At 43.2% G+C, this 27,134-nt stretch overlaps 1 pseudogene; it reads left to right on the forward strand.

Annotated features, from left to right (window-relative positions):
- The first annotated feature begins 22,829 nt into the window (after positions 1-22,829).
- On the forward strand, positions 22,830-23,923 carry LOC132418375 (beta-parvin pseudogene; annotated as a pseudogene).
- Positions 23,924-27,134: the final 3,211 nt, after the last annotated feature.

Genomic DNA, 27,134 nt, shown 5'->3' on the forward strand with positions numbered 1-27,134 from the left:
GGAAAGGGAACACTTCTACATTGTTGGTGGGAATATAAATTGGTACAGCCATTATGGAAAACTGTATGGAGGTTTCTTAAAAAACTAAAAAGAGAGCTACTATGGAATCAGCAATTCCACTCCTGGGCATATATCCTGAGAAAACCATAATTCAAAAGGATGCATGCAGCCAGATGTTCATTGCAGCAACATTTACAATAGCCACAACGTGCAAGCAACTTAAATGTCCAGCAACAAAGGAACGGATAAAGAAGATGTTGTGCATATATACAAATGAATGCTACTCAGCCATAAAAACGAATGAAATAATGCCATTTGCAGCAACATGGATGGACTTAGAGATTGTCATAATGAGTGAAGTAAGTCAGACAGATAAGGACAAATATCATACCGCTATATGGAATCTAAAATAATGGTACAAATGAGATTGTTTACAAAACAGAAATAGAGTTACAGATGTATAAAACACATTTACACTTACCAGGGGGAAAGGGGGAGAGGGATAAATTGGGAGACTGGAATTGACATATACACATTGTATATATATATATATATATATATATATATATATAAAATAGATGATTTTTAAGGACCTACTCTATACCATAGGGAACTCTACTCAATACTCTGTAATAACCTATATGTGAAACGAATCTAAAAAAGAGTGTATATATGTATAAGTATAACTGATTCACTGTGCTGTACAGCAGATAGTAACACAACATTGTGAATCAAGTATATTTCAATTAAAGAAAAGAAAGCTGTCCTGAAAGTGGGTGTAGATGGAACATATCTCAACATAATAAAGGCCAGATGTGACAAACCCACATGTAACATCAAACTTCTCAGTGAAACTCTGAAAGCATTCCCTCTAAGATCAGGAACAAGACAAGGATGCCCACTCTCACCACTTAATTCAACACAGTTTTGGGAGTGCAGCCACAGCAATCAGAGGAGTAAAAGAAATAAGAGGAATCCAAATTGGAAAGTAAGAAGTAACACTGTCCCTGTTTGCAGATGACATGATACCATACACAGAACATCCTAAAGACGCAGAATACACAATTAATATAATGAAATGTGTTGCATTTCTGTACAGTAACAAGGAATTATCAGAAAGGTAAATTAAAGAAACAATACCGCTTACCATTGCATCAGAAAGAATAAAATACCTAGGAATAAACCGACCTGAGGAGGCAAAAGACCTGTACTCTGAAAACTAAAAGATGCTGAGGAAAGAAATTGAAGATGACACAGATGGAAAGAGATACCATGCCCTTGGATTGGAAGAATCAATATTGTTATTCACATTTAAAGTGGCCATACTACCCACGGCAAACTACAGATTCAATGCAATCCTTATCAAATTACCAACGGCATTTTTCAGAGAAGTAGAACAAAAAGTTTCTTAAATATGTATGGAAACACAGAACACCCCTAATAGTCAAAACAAGCTTGTGAAAGAAGAACATGGCTGGAAGAATCAGGCTCCCTGATTTCAGACAACAAAGCAACAGTAATCAAAAAGTATGGTACTGGCACAAAAACAGACACACATCTGAATGGAAAAGCATAGAAAGCCCAGAGATGATAAACCCAGGCACCTATGGTCAATTAATCTACAATGAAGGAGGCAAGAATATACAATGAAAAAAGACAGTCGCTTTCAATGAGTTGTGCTGGGAGAACTGGACAGATACATATAAAAGAATCAAATCAGAACATTCTTTAACACCATATCCAAAAATAAACTCAAAATGGATTAAAAACCTAAATGTAAGTCTGGATACTATAAGAGTCCTAGAGGAAAACATAGGCAGAAGACTCTCTGACCTAAATTGCAGCAATAATTTTTTGGATCCCTCTCCTAAAACAAAGGAAACTAAAGCAAAAATAAACAAATGGGGCCTAATTAAACGTAAGAGCTTTTGCACAGCAAAGGAAACGATCAACAAAGCCAAAAGACAACCTACTGAATCTAGGAAGATATTTGCAAATGATATATGACCAATATAGTGTCAATATCCAACTTATATGAACAGCTCAAAAAACTTAACTTTAAAAAAAAAAAAACACCCTGCTTTAAAAATGGGAAGAAGAACTGAATAGACAACTTTCCCAAGAGGGAATGCAGATGGCAAACAGACACATGAAGAGAATCTCAGCACCAATGATCATCAGGGAAGCACAAACCAAAACCACAATGAGATATCACCTGACACCTGTCAGAATAGCTATCATCAAAAAGTACACAATAAGAAACGTTGGCAAGGATGCGGAGGAAAGGGGACCCTGGTACACTGCTGGTGGGAATGTGAATTGGTGCAGCCACTATGGAAAACATTATGGGGGATACTCAAAAAACTAAAAATAGAACTACCATATGACCCAGCAATTCTACTCCTGGATATATATATCTTAGCAAAACAAAGACAGTAATTCAAAAAGATACATGCACCCCAATGCTCATAGCAGCATTATTTACAATTGCCAAGGTATGCAAGCCACCTAAGTGTCCATCAACAGATGGATTAATAAAGAAGATGATGCATACACACACACACACACACACACACACACACACACACACACACAATGGAATACTACTCAGCCATAAAAATGAATGAAATTTTGCCAATTGCAGCAACACGGATGGACATGGATGACACTATGCTCAGTGGAATTAGTCAGACAAGGACAAATATTGTATGATATCAGTTCTATGTGGAGTCTAAAAACTACAGCAAACTAGTGAATAAAACAAAAATGAAGCCAACTTACAGGTACAGAGAACGAACTAGTGGTTACCAGTGGGGAGAGGGCACATGGGAGGGGCAATGTAGGGGTAAAGGGGGAAAAGGGTTATTGTGGGATTACATGAAATCAGTGTATGAAACTTTTGAAAATTGACCTTTAAAAAAAAAACAAAAAATTAAAAAGGGGGAAAAATGAGGTACGCTTCTTATCTATGTATCTAAATCTACTTAATGGAATATTACTCAGACATAAAAAAGTATGAAATACTGCGATTTGCAGCAATATAGATGGACCTAGGGTATATAATGCTTAGTGAAATGTCAGACAGAGAAAGACAGATACTGTACATCACTTACATGGGCAATCTGAAAAATAGTACAAACGGATGTATGTGCAAAACTGAAACAGACTCACAGATATAGAAAGCAAACCTGTGGTTACCAAAGTAGAGAGGAAAGGGGAAAGGGACAAATAAGGGGTATGGGATTACCAGGGACAAACTGCTATGTCTAAAATAGATAAGCAACAGGATATGCTGTATAGCAAAGGAAATTATAGCCATTATCTTTTAATAACCTATAATGGAGTATAATCTGCAAAAATACTGAATCATTATGATGTGGAAATGAAACGAACATAATACAGTAAATAATATATTTCAATTAAAAACAATAGCAGAACCTAGCCAACCAGTCAGGAAGAGCATGGGAGCAGATAGCTCCAAATACAGAAGAGAAAAAGGAAATCCAAACTGGCACCTGTGACTGCGTGCCCTTCCCACATCAAGGGGATCCATGAAGTGATTCAGAAGTGCCATTGTCTTGATACTGCAAGTCACAGGAAGGAAGAGGATTGTTGCTGGGGTTTCTGCTTCAGCTTCGTGACCCACCTTACTCTTAGGAAGGTGAGGAATCACATCCCCTTGGCTTCACTTTCAATTGAAATAGGACACTGGGGATTCTGGGACGATGCTCTCATGCATTCCTACCCAAATTCTCTGGAACTTGGTCTCCCAATCAAAGATATCTAAGGACGTGTGCTATTATTGAAGGCTTTAGGATGGGACATGTCACCTTTCAATGGACCAAACAAAGATAACTGCTAAGTTCACATTTTTCAGTCAAGAAAACCAAGTAATATCTGGTACATGAAGTGGGAGTGAAAGAGAGGAAAGAGGATTAGCACAAAGGATATATTTCTTTTTGCTATTGTTTTTGTTTTTTAGCTCAGGCATCTCTCTGTTGTGCTTAGGTGATACACTTTGGCTCCTGTTGGGCTGTTGGAGTTGCCTTAAGTATGCCTAAATACTGGAGCAGCTGGGAAACAGCAGAAAGTTGCTGCTGTCAGTTAAATATACTCACCCCCAGATACGTACTTCTGTGACCAGCCTCTGTATCCTTCAGTTCTCCCCTGTTCCACCCCCAGCCAGCAATCACCAGGTCAACTCCACTTAATGGATCCTGTCAGGCACCCTTGCGAGCAGGGATAATTCAAGATCCCTTAGTTGGGTCCTTTATGGCCTCCATTCTCCCACAGTGAATGCTCCATGGCCAGGCCGACCAATCCAATGTCTCCTGATGCATATACCTCACACAGCAGGGAGAAGCCTGTGAACCCAAACTTGTATGTACAGAAGATATTTTCCCTCACCATATCCATGCCTGTTATTTTGGCATAAAATGGCACCCTGGAGAGATCTGCGTTATTTCCTAATAATAGCAGGTTTAGTCTCATTTAAAATCTTCCCCCATTCTCTCTTGGTGCTGTGCGTCAGTATAAATACTTATGCTTAGCGATTTTTGGTGCACTCTGCTAGTCTCTGAAGAAGTCAGCTGGTATAGTGGGAAGTGCACTGGGCTAGGAGTCTGGAGGAACAACTTCTAGCTGTATGGTGACATGACTTTATCAAATCTGAGCTCTGTGGTGATTGCTAGATATAATTTTAAATTCAAGTGTCCAAGTAGTGGTTCCTTTAGCCTGGAACTAACCCTGCCACCATCTAGGTCACCTGTGTTTCCTCTCACATCCTGTGCTAACTCCACCAGAGCACTCACTCCATTGTGTAGCCATTGCCAGTTTTGTCTCACTCTCCACTAGGCCGTGGGCTCCTTGAGAGAAAGGACCATCTTCTTCATCATGGTGCAACTCCTAGTGCCTGACAGTGTCGGGCACAAGTGGGCACTCAAATATTCTCTGAATGAGGAATCTCTGCTGTTTCTACTTGAATTGATTGAGGATATTTAGCCATAACGAATGACTGAATACTGACTCTCCAAATACCTTATGCTAGCCTATAATGTGGTGTAAAATGCCTCAACATTTAAATGGGAAAAGTATTTTGATCCTGCTACTTATATTCCAATTTCCTTAATCTGTAAAGTGAGGCTTTAAAGACCCCTGTTGGTTTCCAATTTATTGATTGCTCGTTTTCCCCACCCCACCCCCAAACCCAACTCTTGCCTCCCATCCATCAGCTCCCACATATGTTCAAATAAAGACCAGTATGGGGATGACATTCCCAGTCAGAGCCTCTCTGTTTGATGGGAAAGGCCTGAAATGGGCTGAACTGCACCTGCTAAGCCTTCCAGAAATCCTCCACAGGCCCCCTGGATGAACTCAACCAGGAAGCACAGATGAAATCTATAGACTAGGTGTTTCTATTCATCTCCATATGTATGCACCACAAAAATTATACCTGCTTCCATGCTCACTTTCTTTTTTTAAATTAATTAATTAATTAATTTATTTATTCTTTTTTTCCTTAAGTTTCTTCCCCAGATTTATTGAGATATAACTGACATATAACATAGTGTAAGTTTATGATGTACAATGTGCTAATTTTACACAGGTATGTATTGTAAAATGTTGCTCACAATAAGGTTAATTAACACATCTTTCACCTCACATAATTAGCATTTTGTTGTTGTTGTCATGGTGAGAACATTACTGCTCTACTCTTATAGCAACTTTCAAGTATACAATACAGTATTGTTAACGATAGTCTTCATGCTGTACATTAGTTCCCCGGAACTTACTCAACTTACAACTGAATGTTCATACCCCTTGACCAGCATATCTCATTTCCACCGCCCCCCTCCAGCCCCTCATGCCCATTTTCTTTTGTATACTTAAATGGTGTTAGATTAAATCAATTAAAAGGAAAAAAAAAGGCACACAGTGAGGCAAATTCTGTTTCCAGAGAGCCACATTTCTTACGTGTCATGGTGATGTACTCAGTTTTTTGCGTTTTGCCACATAGAGTACTACCTATGAAGTAATGTGGGTAGTTGGGCCCACCCTCCTGATTTATTGCTCAAATTCCAGGGTAGGGGAAGAGGATGAAAATAAAAGAGATGGGGATACTTCTATCTTCATGTATTCTTATCTTTTAGAATACCCCAAGACATTCAATGTTTGAGTCCAGAATTAGTCTTAAATTCATGGCTTGTAAAGAGAACAATATGTAGGATCTTTGCTAAAACTCATTCTAAAAAAAGATAGAAAGGACAGTCTCAATACAATTATGGGCTAGTAGGCTTTAAAAAATTTCAGACAACAGTGATATCATATAAAAGCAACATGAAATGTTTTATTGAGAAAATGACCACTCAGGTGAGTAATATCACAACAGCAATGTCAGAACATCTTCGATATCAGATAATCTTCATTTCTGTGTTAAAAATAAAAAATAATTTTTAAAATTACTTAAACTCATTCACCTGGGGATACAGAATAATAGCTGTGGTCCTGGTCAGATCTTTAAAAAGAATAGATTCAGAGGTGTGTGTGTGCCTCTGTGTGTGTGTGTGTGTGTGTGTGTGTGTGTGTGTGTGTGTGTGTGTACAGAAACTACCAAGGCAGATGGTATGAGGGAATTTAGAAATACATAAGTCTTGTAATTTATCCTTCCCCAGCCCCTGGGGAAGGGGCATGTATTTTTCTCAGGGCACAAATCTAACAGTCAGTGTGGATGTTTGGACTGCATTGCAACAAAGGGCATTATCTCTTCAAGGGGACATCACCTGCAGCCCAGGCCAGGGAGTTCTGGGGGAGGGAGCCAAGCTATTACTTGGTCCGGATGGCAGAGGGGACATCCACGACCAGGGGGTTCTCCTCCTCAGGGGCGCTGCTCTTCTTGTCCACAGCAACAAAGGCAGGTGTTTCATTGGGGCTCTTCTTGATCTTGCCCTCTCTTTCCTCCAGATCCTGGCCCTGGACGCCAGGCGTCTGCTGTGGGCGGCGGCGCGGGTTATTGGGGCGGCGGGATCCATAGCTTGGAGGAGGCCTCTGTTGCAGATCGCCGCAGGCGTCGTGCTGGCTCTCCCTGTGCTCCGCCTCCAGCTCCGCAGGGATGCCTTGTGAGGGTCTTGGACCAAGAGAGGTGCCTAGGTCCCTAAGGCAGCTTAGCAGGTAGCTGGGGCCCTGATGCCATCACGGCAGGCTCTGGGGCCTTGTGTTCTGTGCGGACCCTGTCAGGTGGTCGGGCCGTGGGCCGCAGGTGGTAGCCAGGATCGATGGGCGACAGGTCAAGTCTGGGGATCTGAGGCAGTGCGGGAAGCACCGAGGCCTTTGGTCTTGGGGGTGGCCAGGCCTACGGCGCCTCAGGCCCTGGGCCACAGTGAAGCCTTCGCCACTGCCCTCGCCTTTGTCAACGTTGTGCTCAGCACCCTTGGGACCGTATGGTGGCAGGGCTCGGCCGTGGATAGAGAATCCCCAGCGGAAGCGGGGGCTGTGGGCAACATAGTGGCTTCCCTCCACTGGGGCGCCCGCTCACGTTAGTGGTCTCGGTGCCCCGCTCGCCCTGCACAACGTGGAACTCGACAGTCTCGGCTTTGCCAACGCTGCGTTCGAACTTGCGAGGGTTGTTCTGGGGGATGGCCATCTGTTGAACGAACACACCTTCGTGGGTATCATGCCTACTGATGAAACCGTACCCGTTCTTCACATTCAACAACTTGACGGAGCCTCACACCCACTTAGGTATGACTTTCTTGGGCACCTTTCCCATGGCGCCCACCGTGGTAACCTTGGGGATCACATCCCCGCTGAGGTTGCCAGCACCTAGGGCTCAGGGCAGATCTCTGCCTCCCATGGATGCCAGGTATTTCTGCGAGGCTTGGGGGGAGAAGGAAGCGGCCACCTCCGTGAGGGAGGCCTCTCCAGCCTCATTCATGAGGCCCTCCTTGCTCTCCTTTCTCAGAGAATCTGAGGGAAATTTGGCCCTCTTATGCAGGAAGGTGGGGGAGGGGCTGGAGGCAGGACCCTCTCCAAGAGGGTAGTGGGTAAGGGTCAAGGGCTCTCTGGCTTCACTCTGAGACTCTTGGAGACGCCTATGGGGTCTCCTGGGGCAGGGGTTCACAGACCAAACAATGGCTACTGTGGTGATGTCTCACTGTGGGGTGGGGTGGGGCGTTCCTAGATGGGGCTCGAGCTGGGAGGTAGGGCAAATGCACTCCTCCCCATGCTCCTGCCAGCATGTCACAGTACCTCATGGTTTCTGGTGGAGAGGCGGCACACTTGAAGCTCTAGGGAGTGGTCTTGAACACCCTCTTACTTGCTTGAGTGGATGTGAGGAGAGGACCCAACTTCCATCCGTCTTCCTTGGCTGGGGAGATTCACAGCCTCCTAAGGGCACTCTCTCTCAGTCTTCTCTCACAAAACCGTGGTCCTCTTCCAGCCCGTGGTGTGCCCTGTATATGGGTCAGGCATTTTGTGTAACTTGAGGCAAAATGACAACCACATAATATTAAGACCCAGTCAAAGAAGCCTGCTGTGGTGTTTGTTTGTTTTGCTTTTGTTTTCCGGCAGGAGAGCAAAAGAAGGCTGCCAGGGCTAGAATGCTAGTACTGAGAAGACACTAAAGTCGTGCAGGTTTATCCAGACTAGTGTTAAGATTGTGTTGACCTAAAACAAATAGACTGTCAGGTATTGCCCCAACAAAAATGGGTTTATTCCGGATCAAAAATGAATTGCAATTCAGGGTCTGCAACCATGGTGAGCCACGGGCAAACCCCCCCAATAGGGAGAGGATAACTCTTTCAAAGAGAGGAAGAGGAAGTTAAGAAGGCTATAGTAAACAAATTGTCCATTGGAGGCTGAGAGTTGGAAGTGTGGTGGCTTTTCATTGCTGAGTCGTGACAGTCTCTCATTGGCCGAGCTCTTGCCAGGCAAGAAGCGGAAGTCTTTCTTCTTCCTGTTGGACTCTGTTCCGTCATAGGGTGTGAGAGCTCACCCTTCTAGCCTCCCGACTCTATTTTAATTGGAGTTTCTCTTTATTAATTTTTACACTCCTCTCCTTTGATCAAGATCTTTCTCTGCATCACTGATCAAGTCTGATTTCCTGTTTCAGCAGGTTTTTGTCCCTCAGTGTCAGGAAGGACCTTTCCTTGGTGTACTATCCCATGTTAGAGTGAAAGTGCACAGTTTGGAAACCTATTGAAGTCACATTAGAGTAACAAGGAGGGGCAGGAGGGAGAACTGTTAGGCACTTTTTATCTAAAGTTCGTGTTATCAAGATCATACACATAGGAGATCATCTGAAGCATTATGCCACCATCAGGGGTTTGGCAGACAAACTTCCAACATACCTAATCTGGATATATTGGGAAAGCTGTCTTATCAGATATTGTCTGCTTCAAATTCAGAAAACCTCTACTTTCATATCACTAGATGACGTGCAGGTCCATTCAGGATTGGTGCTTTCTTTAGGTGTGTCACGTGAGTTCACGGGGCTATCCCCTGGAGCTTGGTGGCACAAGGGTTTGTTAGCAGTACCTGATAGGGGCCTTTCCTAGCAAGGTTGAAGAGATTCCTTCTGGAAGTGTCTTTTCCAGTAGATGAAATGTCCAGGTTGCAAGGTGTGATGCTTAGTATCTTCCTCTCCTGAAAGCACACTGTGAAAAGATTGCTCTATCAAAACATGATTATTTATAATAGAAGCAATTAGGCCTTTGAAATATCAGAGTATCTCTCCTTTTATCTGTTGTGGCTCAAAAGAGGCAGGAGCCAAGTGAGTATCCTGTGACTCTCTCAGAGGGTGAGAGTTTGTGAGTTCCAAAAGGGGTGGTTCTGAGATTCAGAAGGACCAATGGCAATGCTTCTGGCCAAGGTAATAAGAGGCCCTCTACAAATTTTGCCAACTGAAGTTTAATAATGCCGTTAGTGCATTGGACTAAACCAGAGGACTGGTAAGTGCAGTGAAAGTGCTGTAAAACTGGCCAAACAGTGCAGACTGGTTGAAGTACCTGACCAGTAAAATGGGTGCCTCAATCATTATGAAGTTTGAGAGGAGTTCCCCAGATAGGGATAATCTTTTCCAAAAGGACTTTAGCCACAGAAGGGGCAGTAGCCTTTCTGCAAGTGGAGGCTTCAGTCCATTGTGAAAACATACAGATTATGACTAAAACATGTTTATATCCACAAGGTGGAGGAAGGTGTATGGAATCCTTTTTCCAGAGCCTAAATGGTCCATTAGGCAGTTTAAAATGGCTGGGAGCAGTACAGACGGTCTTCTCTGAGTTGTATTTTGGACAAGTGGGACAAGTGTATATTCAAACAAGATATACAGATAATAAATAAGTTAACACAAACATGATACACTTCATATGCCATTAGGGAATTACAAATGAAAACAATAAGACAGGACTACACACCTATTAGAACTGCTAACCTCCTCCCAAAATGAAAACATCAAATACTGGAGGATGGGAAACAACAGCAACTTTAACTCATTGCTAAAGGAATGCATTTACGGCCTCTTAAGAAATAATTTGGCAGGATTTTCCAAGGCTAAGCAAGTCTCACACCTTGGGATCTAATGAGGTAGGTACTTTTTGCCCCCTTGTTAATGTTTCCCCACCAATATTGATTCATAAATGTTATCATTTTGTCGGTAGGCCAATAGTTTAATGCATGTACAGTGGTTAGCAGTGGGAAATTTAGTCTCCTGTAAAACCGTGCTATTTTGTCTGACTCAGAGCTTTCACTTTTTATCAAACCAACAATTGTTGAATTTCCAATCTTGTTTCCCTTTTCTGAGGCCAAATGTTGGGCTTCTCTAGCCAGTTTTTCTAAGTTATAATTTGGGGAACTATCCCTGTGAACCATCAAAGAGGTTTGGCTCTTGTCGATTACTTTAAGAGCAGCATTCCTTGCGGAAATGTCAGCGAAGTGATTTCCCTTAGCTTCCAGAGCATCAAGTTGAGAATGCCTCAGGATCTTGATAATAGCTAAAATGGCAGGTAAATGTATTTCATCCAATAATCCCTGAACAGAGAGGCCACTTTAAATTTTATTTCCGCTGGAAGGAAGCCATGTTGTTTCTACAACATTCCAAACTCATGAGCTACCCTGAAAGCATATCTAATACCAGTATCAATATTGGTAGTTCTGCCCTTGGCTAAAGTACAAGCCTTTGCAAGAGTGTATAATACAGCCTGGTGGGCTGAAGTAGTCATAGGTAAAGGTGCTGCCTCAACAATATAAAAAGGAGTGGCGATAGCAAACCCAACACAATATTTTTGCCACTGTCACATTTTTAAAAGAATCATGAGAATTCAGTGTTACCCAAAGGAATTTCCTGCAGATCATCATGATAAGTCAGCATTAAGTAGTTGTGAGGGACTTTTGTCAGTGACGGAGGGGAGAAGAGTAGCAGGGTTAAGCTCATTAGAGTGTAAAGGAGTTATGTGAGGAGCAGTTAACAAAAGGCCTTCATAGCAGGTGAGGCAGCTGACTAAGGGATGTTGAGTGTGATGAGAATTCAGGAGGGCTTCTACTTCATGAGGTACAAAAATGGTTAAAGCGGCTCCCCCATGATTTTTCTCAGTGGGCTTAATCAAATGGGCAGTGGTGGGAATGCCTCTAAGGCAAGGGAGGTATCACCATGCCACAGGGTCCATTTGCTGGCTATAACACCCTATGGGTTGATGATGGCTCCTGTGTCTTGTGGTGAGTACCCCCAAGGATGTTTCTTTCCTTTACATACACAGAAAGGTAAAAGGGAATCTGATCATTGGAAAGCCCAAGAGCAGGTGTGTTTGTCAAACTCTCTTTTAAGGCTACGTCGTCTGATTCTTCCTATAAAAGTGGATCGGTGTTGTTGTTCTTTAGGAAACCTTGCAGAAGTTTGGCCATAAGAGAGACTTTTTTTGGGGGGGGGGGGGACGCAGGACTCTCACTGCCGCAGCCTCTCCCATTGCAGAACACAGGCTTCAGACGTGCAGGCCCAGAGGCCATGGCTCACGGGCCCAGGCGCTCTGCGGCTGGTGGGATCCTCCTGGACCGAGGCACAAACGCGTGTCCCCTGCATCGGCAGGCGGACTCCCAAGAACTGCACCACAAGGGAAGCCCCATAAGAGAGATTTTTGAACCTAATTTCAGCAGTAACGAACTAGGCTGAGCAAAAGTTTTCAGTTGGCGCTTAGTTTTGCGTTTTGGGAAACTTAAGACACCATGAAGCCCCTCTGGATTTAGGTGTAGCCCTTGTTCTGATATTAGATGTCCTAATTATTGAACCTGGGTTTGGGAAAACTGCATTTTTTCCTTGGCAATTTTGCGTCCTTTTGAGGATACAGCCTTTAACAAAGGGATGCTGTCTTCTTGTGAGGAGGATTGGAAAGGAGGGCAAAGAAGGAAATCATCCGCATATTGCAACAACGTAGAACCCCTAGAAAACTTTATATCAGCCAGATCAGCCTTCAGGATTTGTGACAAAAAAGAGGAACTCTCATTAAAACCATGGTGCATTACTGTCCAGGTGAATTGCTTTTCTTCCCAGGTGAAGGCAAATAGGTGTTGGCTAGCTTTGTCAACTGGAATACTAAAGAATGCACTGCATAAATCAATTACGGTAAGGAACTTGCTTCTGGTGGAAATGGATGTTAGTAGCGTATGAGGGTTAGGAACAACAGGGTGTTGAGGGATAACAATGTTGTTTATTGCTCAGAGGATCTCTCACTGGCAAAATAGGAGTATTACTGGGACTAGTACAAGGGACAATGAGCCCTTGAGCCTTGTAATCTTCTATTATGGGCTTTATAACTTGAAGGGCTTCTTTATTTATAGGGTATTGATTAATTCTTGGGAGAGGTTTTGAGGGATCTATATGAATCTTAATGGAATTTTGCCAATATCAGTTTGAGATTTTGCCTATACAAAGGGTGGCAGCAGATTCAATAAGGACAAATGATCAATGTTTCCAGAATCAGCTCTAGTGCCATCAGAGCCACAGCAAATTAAAGATGTCAAAGGGTCACTTAATTCACCTGGTTGGCTGCTATGATAACTACTTTCAAATTCTAAGACATAATGCTTTCCTAAAAAGCCTCAGCCTAATAAATGGATAGGAGCTGGGGAAATAAGGAGAAAAGGGTGTGTATTTCTCAAAGGGCCTAAACAAAGTAAGTAGGTTCAGAGAAAGAAACCTTCTGTGGTTCATTCACAATTCCACTATTTGATCTGTTTTAGTGCTCCAAGGCTGCTTCATAGTAGTTGGGGTTGAGCATCGAGAGTGCGGTTTCAGTGTCAATTAGAACTGGATATCAGTCATCGCCAATCTGGAGCCATGTTTCCCCAAGCTTATTAAGAGGGAGAATTGGGAAGCACCCCTGTAGTTCCTCAGAGCCCCTCCATTGAGAGTTGGATGTTGGACAGGCTGGTTGGAGAACTGAAGGCGCCTGAAGCACTTGAATTTGTCACAATGTCTTCTCCAATGCCCTGGCTCTTTACAATACTAGCAGAAAATAGGAGGGTTTTGGTTTTGTTTAGGGGCCTTTATTTGCTGGAGTTGAAGTTTAAGAATTATAGTTGTCTTCCTTTTAGGTGACCCCTCTAGAATGTGAGAGAGCTGGTTTGCCAGACTAACTACACCTGGAGTGGACATAGTTTTCCATTCCATCCTTTCCATCCTTCCTTTTACTAGAAGGAAAAGGTCCCAATTCAGCCCACTAATAAACACATAGTTAAAAGCTACCTGGGTGGAATCAACATTGGAAGACCAAAGTTTTCCTTGAAAACAATCTGAAGTAAATTGTAAGTTATGTAAATTGTAAATTGTAAGTAAATTGTAAGATTTTTTGTGCAAGCCTGAATTTTGTTCCAATCAACAGTCTTTGAAAAAGTCCTAGGTATTTCGTGATGATGTCACCCAGGGATTGCCCAAGCCTGATCATATAATAAGTTAGTGGGCTGGTCTCCAGTTTGTAATTCTGCAGACATTTCAGGATTTTTCCCAATTAGCAATTTCCATCCAATTCTGGGCCTGGCCTTCACCGACAAGCATATAAACTAGCTGATATAAGTTGATAAGTCTGAATGACCATATTAAATTCTTCAGAAAGTCTGTGAGGAGCTTCAGTTATTTTGGGAAAATCTTTGACTATGGCTTGCAGTGAAACTTTAGTCCAGGGAATATAAAAAATTAAAGGTTTAGCCTCTGGATCCTCAGAAGGCTTAATTTTAAAGTGGTAGGTTCTGATAGGTTCAGAGAAAAGTGGGGCAGGGAGAGCTTCAGGGAAAAAGGGAAGTTTGGCAATATAATTTGTATGGGGAAACTGAGGGTATAGAGGAGGTATAGGCAGTATAAAAGGGAAGGAGGAAGATGGTGTCTGAGTCAGGACCTGAACAGGAGGAGCCAGAGAAGAGGAGCATGAGTCTTCAAAATCCATCCTTTCTTTCTTTAATCATTTATTTGCCTCTGTTATCTTAAAATCTTATTTTGCAGAGAGGCAATTATAGACTCCTGATAACATTTTGGAAGCCTCAAAATATCAATCAAAGTAGGTGTTCTATTCAGTTTTGGAAATTTTAGAGTTATGGTTGTCCAATTCGGTTTTAAGAAAAGTACGTTTGGGGATTTCAAAAGTTCCCCATAATGGTCATTGATGTTCTAAATTGCGTTTGGTTGGGTCACTCCCTTAAGTTCGAAATTCACATGAGAAAGGACAGTGTTTTTTAAACATAAAATCAATTGTGATCTCTGTGGGAGAAGGGGGTTGCCGTGAAAATATTTACAGAACTGGGATCCCATTTCTCAGAGGTTTTTCTCTAGAGTAAAGCATAATTTTCAAACAGCTGAAACAACTCAAACAGCTTAAACAGCTCAAACAGTTCAAACAGCCTGTTCTATGGGAGCAGTCTCGTCCCAAAGGAGCAGGGATGAAAGCCCCTCAACACAGCTCTAATGAAACAGCTTAATTTTGAAGAAATCAGACTGAAGCTTTAACAGTGAAGTTCCAATAGGACAGCATACCTTCTAAAAGGAATGGGCCAAAGGGTAGCCAGTTCCAGGAGGAACAGCCCCTGTTCCTAAAGGAATCAGGCCAAGGGACAACACGGTTCCAGTTGCAACAGCCTGATTTCAAAAATCAGATAGAAGTGCAAAATGAGTACTTACAGACAGAGCAAGGTCTTAACCAGAAAAGACAAAGCCTTAAAATAGATCCCAAATAAAACCTAAAGAGCTTCAAAATGCAAAGACGGCAGAAGCTTGGATCCAGGAGAAAGAAACCCTGGGGTCGGTGAGAAAAGCAGTGAGCAACAATGGATTCAATGTGGATACCACACCTGTTTCCTCACCAGCCTCAGAGTTGTCGGGGGCCCTCTCTGAATCCTGATATGGGCCACCAAATTGTTGACCTAAAACAAATATAATGCCAGATATTTCTCCAGCAAAAAAAAAAAAAATAGGTTTATTCAGGATCAACAAAGAATTGCAGGGCTTCCTGGTAGCTCAGGGGTTAAGAATCTGACTGCCAATGCAGGAGACACAGGTTTGAGCCGTGGTCCAGGATGATCCTACATGCTGCGGTGCAACTAAGCCCGTGAGCCACAACTACTGAGCCTGCGCACCACAACTAGTGAGGCCTACGCACCTAGAGCCCATGCTCCACAACAAGAGAAGCCATCGCAATGAGAAGCCCGCACACCCCAACGAAGAGTAGCCCCGATCGCCGCAACTAGAGGAAGCCCGTGCACAGCAATGGAAGAGCCAATGAGGCCAAAAATAAAATAAATTTTAAAAAAAAGAATTGCAATTTGGGGTCTGTAACCATGGTGAGCCATGTGCAAGTCCCCCACAACAAGCAGAGGATAATTCTTTTAAAGATAGGAAGAGGAAGCTGAGAGGACTAAGGTAAAGAAAGAGTCCATCAGATGAATCAAGAGTTCCAAGTACAGTGGCTTTTCCTTGGCTGAGACCTGACAATCTCATTGACCAAACCCTTGTCAAGCAAGAAGAGAAGTCTTTCTTGTTCTTCTTCTTTTTGACAATTTAATTAATTATGTTTAACATCTTTATTGGAGTATAATTGTTTACAGTCTTGTGTTAGTTTCTGCTGTATGACAAAGTGAATCAGATATATGTATATCTATATCCCCATATCCCCTCCCTCTTGTGCCTCCCTTCAGCCCTCCCTATCCCAACCCTCTAGGTGGTCACAAAGCACTTAGCGGACATCCCTGTGCTATGCAGCTGCTTCCCACTAGCTATCTATTTTACATTTGGTAGTGTATATATTTCAGTGCTACTCTCTCACTTTTTCCCAGTTCACCCTTCCCCTTCCCCATGTCCTCAAGTCCATGCTCTATGTCTCTGTCTTTATTCCTGCTGGGTTATCATTGTAGGGCATGAGAGCGCCCCCTTCTGGCCTCCCAATTCCTTTTTTTATTCTTTAAGGGTTTAATGTCCCCTTTATTTTTTTGACATCTTTATTGGAGTATAATTGCTTAACAATGGTGTGTTAGTTTCTGCTTTATAACAAAGTGAATTAGTTATACATATACATATGTCCCCATATCTCTTCCCTCTTGTGTCTCCCTCCCTCCCACCCTCCCTATCTCACCTCTCTAGTGGACACAAAGCACAGAGCTGATTTCCCTGTGCTATGCGGCTGCTTCCCACTAGCTATCTATTTTATATTTGGTAGTGTATATATGTCCATGACACTCTCTCACTTTGTCCCAGCTTACCCTTGTCCCTCCCCCATCCTCAAGATCATTCTCTAGTAGGTCTGCATCTTTATTACCATCTTGCCCCTAGGTTCTTCATGACCTTCTTTTTTTTTTTTTTAGATACCATATATATGGGTTAGCATACGGTATTTGTTTTTCTCTTTCTGACTTACTTCACTCTGTATGACAGTCTCTAGGTCCATCCACCTCACTACAAATAACACAGTTTCATTCCTTTTAATGGCTGAGTAATATGCCATTGTATATATGTGTCACATCTTCTTTATCCATTGATCTGTTGATAGAATGGAAACTTAGGTTGCTTCCATGACCTGGCTATTGTAAATAGAGCTGCAATGAACATTTTGGTACATGACAATTTTTGAATTATGGTTTTCTCAGGGTATATGCCCAGTAGTGGAATTGCTGGCTCATATGGTAGTTCTATTTTTAGTTTTTTAAGGAACCTCCATACTGTTGTCCATAGTGGCTCTATCAATTTACATTCTCACCAACAGTGCAAGAGGGTTCCCTTTTCTCCACACTCTGTCTAGCATTTATTGTTTGTAGAGATTTTGATGATGGCCATTCTGGCTGATATGAGATGATATCTCATTGTAGTGTTGATTTACATTTCTCTAATGATTAATGATGTTGAGCATTCTTTCATGTGTCTGTTGGCAATCTGTATATGATGATAAATCTGAAAGTAAAATTAAGAAAATACTCCCATTTACCATTGGCAACAAAAAGAATAAAATATCTAGGAATAAACTTACCTAAGGAGACAAAAGACCTGTATGCAGAAAATTATAGGACGCTTATTAAAGAAATTAAAGATGATACAAATAGATGGAGAGATATACCATGTTCTTGGATTGGAAGAATCAACATTGTGAAAATGGCTCCACTACCCAAAGCAATCTACAGATTGAATGCAATCCCCATCAAACTACCACTGGCATTTTTCACAGAACTAGAACAAAAAATTTCACAATTTGTATGGAAACCCAGAAGACCCTGAATAGCCAAAGCAATCTTGAGGAAGAAAAAGGGAGCCAGAGGAATCAGGCTCCCTGACTTCAGACTATACTACAAAGTTACAGTAATCAAGACAGTATGGTACTGGCAGAGAAACAGAAATATAGATCAATGGAACATGATAGAAAGCCAGGGATAAACCCACACACATATGGTCACCTTATCTTTGATAAAGGAGGCAAGCATATACAGTGGAGAAAAGACAGCCTCTTCAATAAGTGGTGCTGGGAAAACTGGACAGCTACATGTAAAGGAATGAAATTAGAACACTCCCTAACACCATACACAAAAATAAACTCAAAATGGATTAAAGACCTAAATGTAAGGCCAGACACTATAAAACTCTTAGAGGACAAAATAGGCAGAACACTCTATGACATAAAGCACAGCAAGATGCTTTTTGACCCACCTCCTAGAGAAATGGAAATAAAAACAAAAATAAACAAATGGGACCTAATGAAACTTCAAAGCTTTTGCACAGCAAAGAAAACCATAAACAAGACGAAAAGACAACCCTCAGAATGGGAGAAAGTATTTGCAGATGAAGCAACTGACAAAAGATTAATCTCCAAATTTTACAAGCCTCTCATGCAGCTCATTATCAAAAAAACAAATAACCCAATCCAAAAATGGGCAGAAGACCGAAATAAACATTTCTCCCAACTCTTTTACTTGAGGTTTCTGTGTATTAAATTTTTATATTTGTAAAGTAAGGAAGTTGAGTGGGAACACTTTTGTAACTAGAATACTCTGAAAACCCTATTGAGCTCTGTGTTCTTGCCTATGTAAAGCAAATGATCAGGCAGGGTAAAATAGAGCTGAGAGAATTTGCCCTTGTGTTTACCTGCAGATCTAAACTTTTATTTTCTAAAAATACTTTATGACTCTGTCATCTTCTTCCTAAATCGGGGATTTGATTTACTTACATAGAAATTCTAAGAATTCGGCCTAACTGCTGTACTGGTGCTGTGCTTAGGTACAGCTAGCTCTCTGAAATACAAACTTTATGAAGTGATGACAGAGCAGGCTAAAATAGTAGATTGTAACTGGTCAGAAAACTTGGTTTTAATTTATTAATAAGAAAAAAATAAGGCAAGTTGTCCTGCCACTTTAGAGTTTACAGAAACCTCTCACCATGTTGTGAATTTGACCCTTTCAACAACTCACTCTATGAAGAAATGGGACAGGTGCTGTTTTTACTTCAGTTTGACAGATGAGGAAACCAGGGCCCAGAAATAGGAAGCTGCTTTTTCTTAAGTTTGCATATTTATGGAGTAAACCCTTAAATCTGATCTCATATACATTTCACTCTAGGTCCGGTTATCTTTCCATCACACCTCACTGACCTTCATGTACAGTTTTGTCACCTGTTTCTTCTGGTGTCAGAGACCAGGAGCCTCTTTCAGAGAGGTCATGGTCTCATTGAACAGCTCAGCAGAGAACCTGGGACACACCTCTCACATGGCTAATCTGTCTCCCCTGTATCCAGGCTCCTTCAGGGGCAAAAATTGCCTTCATATCAACTAACCAGCATCCCCTGTCCCCACACAAAGTAATCTTCTGCCTATAGTTGACTAGAAAACAAGCCCTAATATGAACTCAGGAGCCATTTCATCACCATGCTGGTGTAATACAAAATGGAAGAAGGGGTCTTGATTTTGACTGTACTGTTTAAAAAAACACTTCTTCATGTATCATCTCTGGTAGAATTTACAACAAGCATGAGAGAACCGTATTCTACTGTCAGTATGTTCACACGACGGCAATTAAGTCAGGGCACCAGGGCAGGGGGCACAAAGCAGCTAACGTGCCTAACCATGGCCACCCATGTAGTAAATACAGAGCCATGATAACATCTGTGGGCCTTGAGCCCTCTGGTTTCTAGTCCACTGTGCCCTCTATGTGTCCATGAGGCCACTTCTATGATGTCGCCAACAGTACTTTCTTTCATGTGTTGAGAGTTCTCCTTGCTGCTTCCCATATTTACCATGCTCATTCCCTTCTCTGTTCCTGTGTTCCCTTTTTCCTCACTCTCCTAGGAATACCTTTATAACCTCCCCTCTGTCTGTATAAATCCTTCCTGCCCTTCTAGTCCCAGTTTTGGAATCCCCTCCTGCTGCCTTTCCAAAGGTACCCGTCCACCTCCATCTCTTTCTTCTCAGAAACCTAGTTGCTCTTACAGCCAGACAATTAATGGCTACTTTACTTCTTTCCTATGTGTAAGGTTTTCTATCTCACTATTATTCCTAGCTAGATTCTAAGCTCGCTAAAGGATGAACGCTTTAAGTTTTTCTCTCAGTTTCCTCTCTGAGTACCATGGTTCCTAGAACAGTGCTGGCTGTATAAAGGGCCACCACAAAAGTGTGTTTGTGGATTAAGTTGACACCTTTCTCCCCTCTCGAAGTTTCAGCATCTTTGAATTTCTTAAAAGTTGCTAGCACAGTGCCAGGCACAAAGAAGATGCTAACAAGAATCACTGAGTTGGACTGACTATGTCCTCTTGAACTTCCTATCGTCTTCATGATATACAGGAAAGTGCTTTGGAGACATCATGGAGATCTTCTGGAGCAATCATGGAGAACTTTCCTAGTTTGTGTGTATTTTATGCAAGAAGAAAGGCTTTGTGGAAAAAAATTAATATGATATGAATTACTAGTTCAAGCTTAAGGTATAATTTGCTGAGGCCATTGTATTATTTTTATTGAAACCTCAGGTTCTGTCTCTCTCCCTCTCTCTCTGTTTTAATTTTGTACTTCTCTCCATTCATCCTATGGAACACTTTGCTTAATTCCTATTTTTCAAGAGCTGTCAATGAGATGGAGGTTAATCCAGGTTTAAGGTATACTGTCTGATCCATGGGCTTATCATCTAAAAATAAAATCTTTGCTGCTTCAGCCACAAAATGGTGCTGAACCTGAGACAGCAGAGCCCATCCAGGCCCATTACAAAAGGTGATAACAGTATCTAATGTGAGGAGTAAACAAGGTGGCATCCTTATTAGGGGAAGAAAATGCTCCAGGCCCCCTTTTCTTACTGATTCACTGGTGATTCCTGCTTGAAAGGTAAATGGGCTGAATGGAAAGGAGAACCTTATCCATCTTGCTCCTTCTAGAACCACACCATCAATTCCAGCATCTCTCGAGTGCTGCTAACTGTCCAAGGCGAGAGAAAGCTAATATAATGCATTCAAAAATAATAAGAAGGAATCTAGAAAATGCCCACCCCCTTGCCCCACACCCTGAAAATGACGCATCGTAAAAGCCAGGGTGACTCCAGGGATACCATGGATCTAAATAAGTGGTTTAAAATGAGGGCAGTGTTGCAATCTTCAGTGAACTCTCAGCCGAGGTTTTGGGAACTAAAAATCATTAGAAAGAGCCAGGAATCTTACATCAGAAGGTCTGGGTTGGACTCCTGGAATGGCCAAATATTGGCTGGTTAGCCTTGAGCAAATTACCTCTCCTCCCTGAGATATAATCTTACTGCATGTAAAAAGGAAATATCTACTGCCTTCCCTATCTAGTGCATGGGGTTTTGCTGGCAATTACATAGAATACTTTATGTGAAAAAATACATTACATAAACCATAAGCTGTGAATTATTGCCATAAAATACTGTGTTAAAAAGAAAGAAAGAAGGACAAAAAGAAAGTAAGTGTGATGGTTAATTTTATGTGTCGGTTTCTCTGGGCCACATTGCCCAGATATGTGGTCAACCATTATTATGGATGATCCTGTGGGGATGTTTTTGAATGAGAATAACTTCAAAATCTGTGAATTTTGAGTAAAGCAAATTGTCCTCTATAATGCAGGTGGTTCTCATCCAATCAAGTGAAGGCCTGAACAGAACAAAAGATTGACCTCCCCCAAGCAAGAGGCAGTTCTGTAGCAGATGGCCCTTGGACTTGAATGGCAACATTGGCTCTTCTCTTGGTCTCCAGCTTGACAGCTTTTGGACTTGAACTGCATCATTGGCTCTCCCATTGATCTCTGGTCTGTCAGTCCATCCTGTAGATTTTGGACTTTCCAACTTCTTGAAATAAACCTCTGTCTGTCTGTCTGTCTCTATCTGTGTGTGTGTGCGTGTGTGTGTGTCTTTCTGTCTTTCTGCCTTTCTCTCCCTACACACACATACACACACACACACACACACACACACACACACATTCATTCATCCTATTGGTTCTGTTTCTCTGGAGAACCCTGACTCATGCAGATTTTGGTACCAGGATTGGTTCTAAAGAACAGAATCTTAAGGATGAGTTTTCTGAATTGGTTGTTAAGATATTGGAACTGACCCTCTAATTTGATTATATTTAAAGACACTAATGACTCTATTTCTAGTAGTAAAGAGTGCACTGATAGTCCATGGCATAATGTGGCAATAGAGGTACACAAAATCTCATCATGGGATACTCCTCATCAAGTACTTATAAGAGGCAAAATCTGGGTGACTATGTACATTCAAATATTCTTGTCAAAATATGGAATATAATGAGAAATGCTAGCTGCTCCCAATGGCACTGAACAAAGTACAAAAAGAAAAGAATGAGCTCAGAGACTCAAACTCCCTGTTTAAACAATGCATAAAGGACCTGAAAGCATCTATGTCTGCCCACAGGGTTGAGATTGCTGAAAACAAAACCCAGAATCTCATCCTGTGAGTGGCTGAATTACACTGCAAATTGGATCCCCAGTTGTGCCACAAGTCTACCATTAAAGTGAAGGCTTTGGTTGGGAAGGATTGGGATCTTGAAAGTTGGATGGGCACACATGGGAAGACCCTGATGAAGCTGGGGACATCGAGACCCTCAAATCTCATGCGTCATCATTGCCAGTAGAAGCAGCGTCTGAACCCCAGTCTGAGGAGCTTAACCCTGTGCCACCTGAGGAAACTGTAATGGCCTCCCCTGAGGAAGTTTCCTTGAAAGACACTGCTGATGTGCCTCAGGACCTACCCCACCACTTCTCTCTGCTTGTAGACCTATAGCAAGACTCAAGTTCCAGACCAGGCGGCAGCAACCAGGGAAGCCCCCACAGGCACTGCGCAGGTGCCCAGCTGCTGGGGTCCCCGCATGCCCCATGTCCTCCACAACACTGTGCTTTCCCGCCCTGCAGCCCCACAGGATGAAGAAGGACAAGTCGTTCCTGGGAAAGCTGGGCGGCACGTTCGTGAGGAAGAAGAAGGCCAAGGAGGTGAGTGACCTGCACGAAGGGAAAAATGCCATCAACTCGCCAATGTCCCCTGCCTCAGTGGAGATCTACCCAGAAGACACCTTGCTCGAGGAGAATTAGGAGCACACGGTGATTGACTGCACTTCCAGGGATGACCCCAGATTCAAGGAGCTGGTCAAGGTTCTCATCGATTGGATCAATGATGTCCTGATGGAGGAGAGGATCATCGTGAAGCAGCTGGAGGAGGACCTATATGATGGGCAGGTGCTGCAGAAGCTCCTGGAAAAACTGGCAGACCACAAGCTGAACATGGCTGAGGTGACCCAGTCTGAAATAGGGCTGAAGCAGAAGCTGCAGATGGTGCTGGAGGTGGTGCAGGAGCTGCTGTGGCCTCACGGTCGGGTGCTCCAGTGGACCGTGGACTCGATTCACGGAAAGAACCTGGTGGCCATCCTTCACCTCCTCATGGCCTTGGCTATGCACTTCCGGGCCTGATCTACCTTCCCGTACACTTCTCCTTGCAAGTCGTGGTCGTGCGGAAGTGGGAAGGCCTGCTACACTCCAGCCATGTCATGGAGGAGCTGACCACGACCACCGAGATGATTATGGGTTGGTTTGAGTGGGATGCCTTCGACACACTCTTCGACCATGCCCCAGACAAGCACAATGTGCTGAAGAAGTCTCTCATCACGTTTGTGAACAAACACCTGAACAAGCTGAATTTGGGGGTGATGGAACTAGAGACCCAGTTTGCAGATGGCGTGTACCTGGTTCTGTTCATGGGGCTTCTGGAAGACTACTTTGTATGCCTGCACAACTTCTACCTGACCATGGACAGCTTCGATCAAAAGGTCTACCACGTGCCATTTGCCTTTGAACTGATGCCGGATGGAGTCCTTAAGAAACCCAAGGCTTGCCCCTAAGATGTGGTGAACCTGGACCTCAAATCCACCCTGTGGATTCTTTACAACCTGTTCACCAAGTACAAGCACGTGGAGTGATGGCGGGGAGCAGCAGAGACCGTGGCAGGGATGGTGCTTCGAGAGGTGCCCTGGCCTCTCCTCCAAGCCTGCGGTTGTTCCCCACCCACACCCCTCCTTCTTCTGGTTGATGCTCTTAACCTCTTTTCCCTGTAATTCTGCAGTGGGCGGCATCCTTGGAAATGAAGGTTCCAAACACCAGTGCTCGAGTTTGCAGCCTCCCTTCACTTGGGGTGCCACGGGGTGCTGAGTCCCTTGTTGATCAAAAGATGGAAGAGAAAAAAGCCAGAACCCCAACCCTCAGTCCCTGGGAGGGGAGCGCCTGTCGTTCCAGCTTATCACAGGGCATGAGAAACATACTGGCAGCTTTGCAGCATTGGCGATGACTTGTCTGTCCTGGTGGAATCTCCTGGGCAGGGGTCACATTGGCCTCTTTACCAAAAAGCATTTTACAGTTTTAAAAACTTCACTCATAAGTCCCAGAAGCTTTAGCTGTGACTGCAGTGTCCACTCACATCCCTACTTCTCGGCCACTCAGTGTTGTTTTCATTTAGCTTTTGCACAGACATCTGGAACCTAGAGGACCCAGCTTCCACGGTCCATGGTGCGAAAGATTTCTGAGGCATTTTTTTATTTCTTGCTATGGCTGAATGGGCTGTATCTATCAGCCGGCCCTGAACTGGCTTTGCAATGTAGCTGGAGACAGCTCGGGTGGGATGTTTCCAATCCCAGAGGCTCTGTTTGGGGATGGATTCATTTAAAAAATCTTTTAGAAAGCAAGTTGTCTTCGTGTGCTTGGACTGCCATAACAGAGTGCCACAAATCGGGTGGTGGTGGTGGTGGTGGTGGTGCCTAGGCAACAGACATTTATTCTCTCACACTTCTGGAGGCTGGAAGTCGAGATCAAGGTGTCAGCAGGGATGGTACCTTCCAGGCCTCTCTGCTTGGCTTGTAGACCGCTGTCTTCTCCCTGCATCCTCATGTGTCTCCCCTCTGTGTCTCTGTGTCCTAATCTCTTCTTATAAGCATACCAGGAGGATTGGATTGGGGTCCACCCTAATGACCTCATTTTACCTTAATTACCTCTATAAGGACCCTGTCCCCAAATACCATCACATTCTGAGGTCCTGGGGGTTAGGACTTTAACATGTGGGTTCTGGGGGTACACAGCTCAGCCTGTAACAGGGGGATGTGAAGTGTTCACGTCTCTCCTCCCCAAGTCCCAGCTCTCCTGAGCCCTGTCGGCATCCGTGGGGCACCCTGTCATAGGAAATGTGATTCTCATTTGTGTGCTGTTCACTCCTCACCCACCTTGGCTTGGGAGAGAAATGGGGACCCATTGGCTGGGTCTCAGGCGGGTCCTACACTGGGTCATACCCTCTCCCAACCCCTGGCTCCTGAGCTGGGATTTTTATGACATGCCGACCCTCTGAGTTTGCTCAGTATTCACTGCCCCAGCAAGATGGGCCTTTCTCTTCTCTTTGATTTTTGCCTTTCTGCTGTAGATCAGAGCTATTAAGTTGTTAATATTAAATTGAATACCAATGTTCAAGGCTTAGAAATAAAAAACAAGACAAACAAAACAAAACAAAAACAAAACAAAAAAAGACTCAAGTTCCATCAGGCCCCTAAAAGTGCAGGCAAATGTAACACATGAGAAGGTATGCTATACTCCATAAGAGGTACTAGATATTTTCTAATTTACACAGACAAATAGGAGGATATGTGTGGAAATGGTTATTAAGGATGTGGGATAATGGTGGAAAGAACATAAAGTTGGATCAGGGTGAATTTATTGACATAGGCCCACTAAGCAGAGATCCCACATTTAATGTTGCAACTAGGAGAACTACAAAGGGCTCTATGAGTTTGGTTGGTTGGCTAACACATGGCCCAAAATGTGGTCCATGGTAAGTGAATTACAAATGCCAGACCTATCCTTGGTTTACTGTAGAAGAAATAATTCGAAGTCTTAAGAAGTTTGGAAAGTTACAGTGGATTTGTCATTTAAGACCTTTTCACCCTGCTTAGGAGGCCCCACAGGACACACTTTTTACCATGAATGTGAGAAATAAATTCATGAGGGGAGCCCCAGCATTCTTGAAGAGCTTCATGATCACTGTTCTCTGTAGACCAGAGCTTACAGTGGGAACTGCCACCGCTGAATTGGGGAGCCTACAGGCAATGGGAGTAATTGTATCCCCAGGATGGCAGGGGCCAAGTGGCATCACTCAACCTCCGAAGGTAAGGTGGGTATGATTACCATAATGAACAGCGGAGTTAAAGCGACAATTGGAAAAGTCTGGCGTCTAGAGGCCTATGCTGTTTGCTAATTGATCATGATGTTTCTAGAAGAGTCATACACAGGAAACCTACTAAAGTCTTACTTGATCTGTATAACCAGAAAAATTCTAGGTCAAGTGAACAAAACTTAAAAAAGACAAACAAACCCATGGGGGGGTCACAGCCCCACAATCAGTCCCCTGACTTGAGCCAGATAAACTTGACCAGAGCCACTTGAATGTAGGGGTGGCTGGGTCCCCTTGGGGAAGGTCTTTTGTAGACTCACTTACAGAACCAGCTAAGTGGCAATTCCTTGCAGGGCTTGGGCAAGGTTCTGTGGGAGGCTGTATATATTCTGATCCACCATCCAATATATGGTGGTTTTTCTCCCATAGCCAGGCTTCACAGGTCCAGGAATCAAGGGGTGGAAATGGTAGTGGGACTCCCATTCACTGTCACACCTAGTGGCCCACTAGCACAAAGTTGGCTTCCTAACCCCATGATATTATGCTCTGCTAGCTTAAATAGAGGTCTTAGTTCCAAATGGAGGAGTGCTTCCACCAGGAACACAACAATGATTCCATTGAATTGAAAATTAACACCACCACCTAGCCACTTTGGGCTCCTCATGCCTCTGAATCAACAGGTAAAGAAGGGAGTTGCTGTGCTGGCTGAGGTTATTGATCCCAACTACCGGGGGAAAATTGGACTGCCACTTCACGATAGAAGTATGGCAGAGTATGTCCAGAATACAGGAGATCCTTAAGGTATCTCTGAGTAATAACATGCCCTGCGATTAAATCCAATGGAAAACTGCAATAACCTAATTCAGGCAGGACTACAGATGGACCAGACACTTCAGGAATGAAAGTCTGTGGCACCCTACCAGATGAAAAGCCATGGCTGGCTGGCTGAGGGACTTGCTTAGGGCAAAGGGGATACGGAATGA

This window comes from Delphinus delphis, chromosome X (genome assembly GCF_949987515.2).
Source record: "Delphinus delphis chromosome X, mDelDel1.2, whole genome shotgun sequence".
NCBI lineage: Eukaryota > Metazoa > Chordata > Mammalia > Artiodactyla > Delphinidae > Delphinus > Delphinus delphis.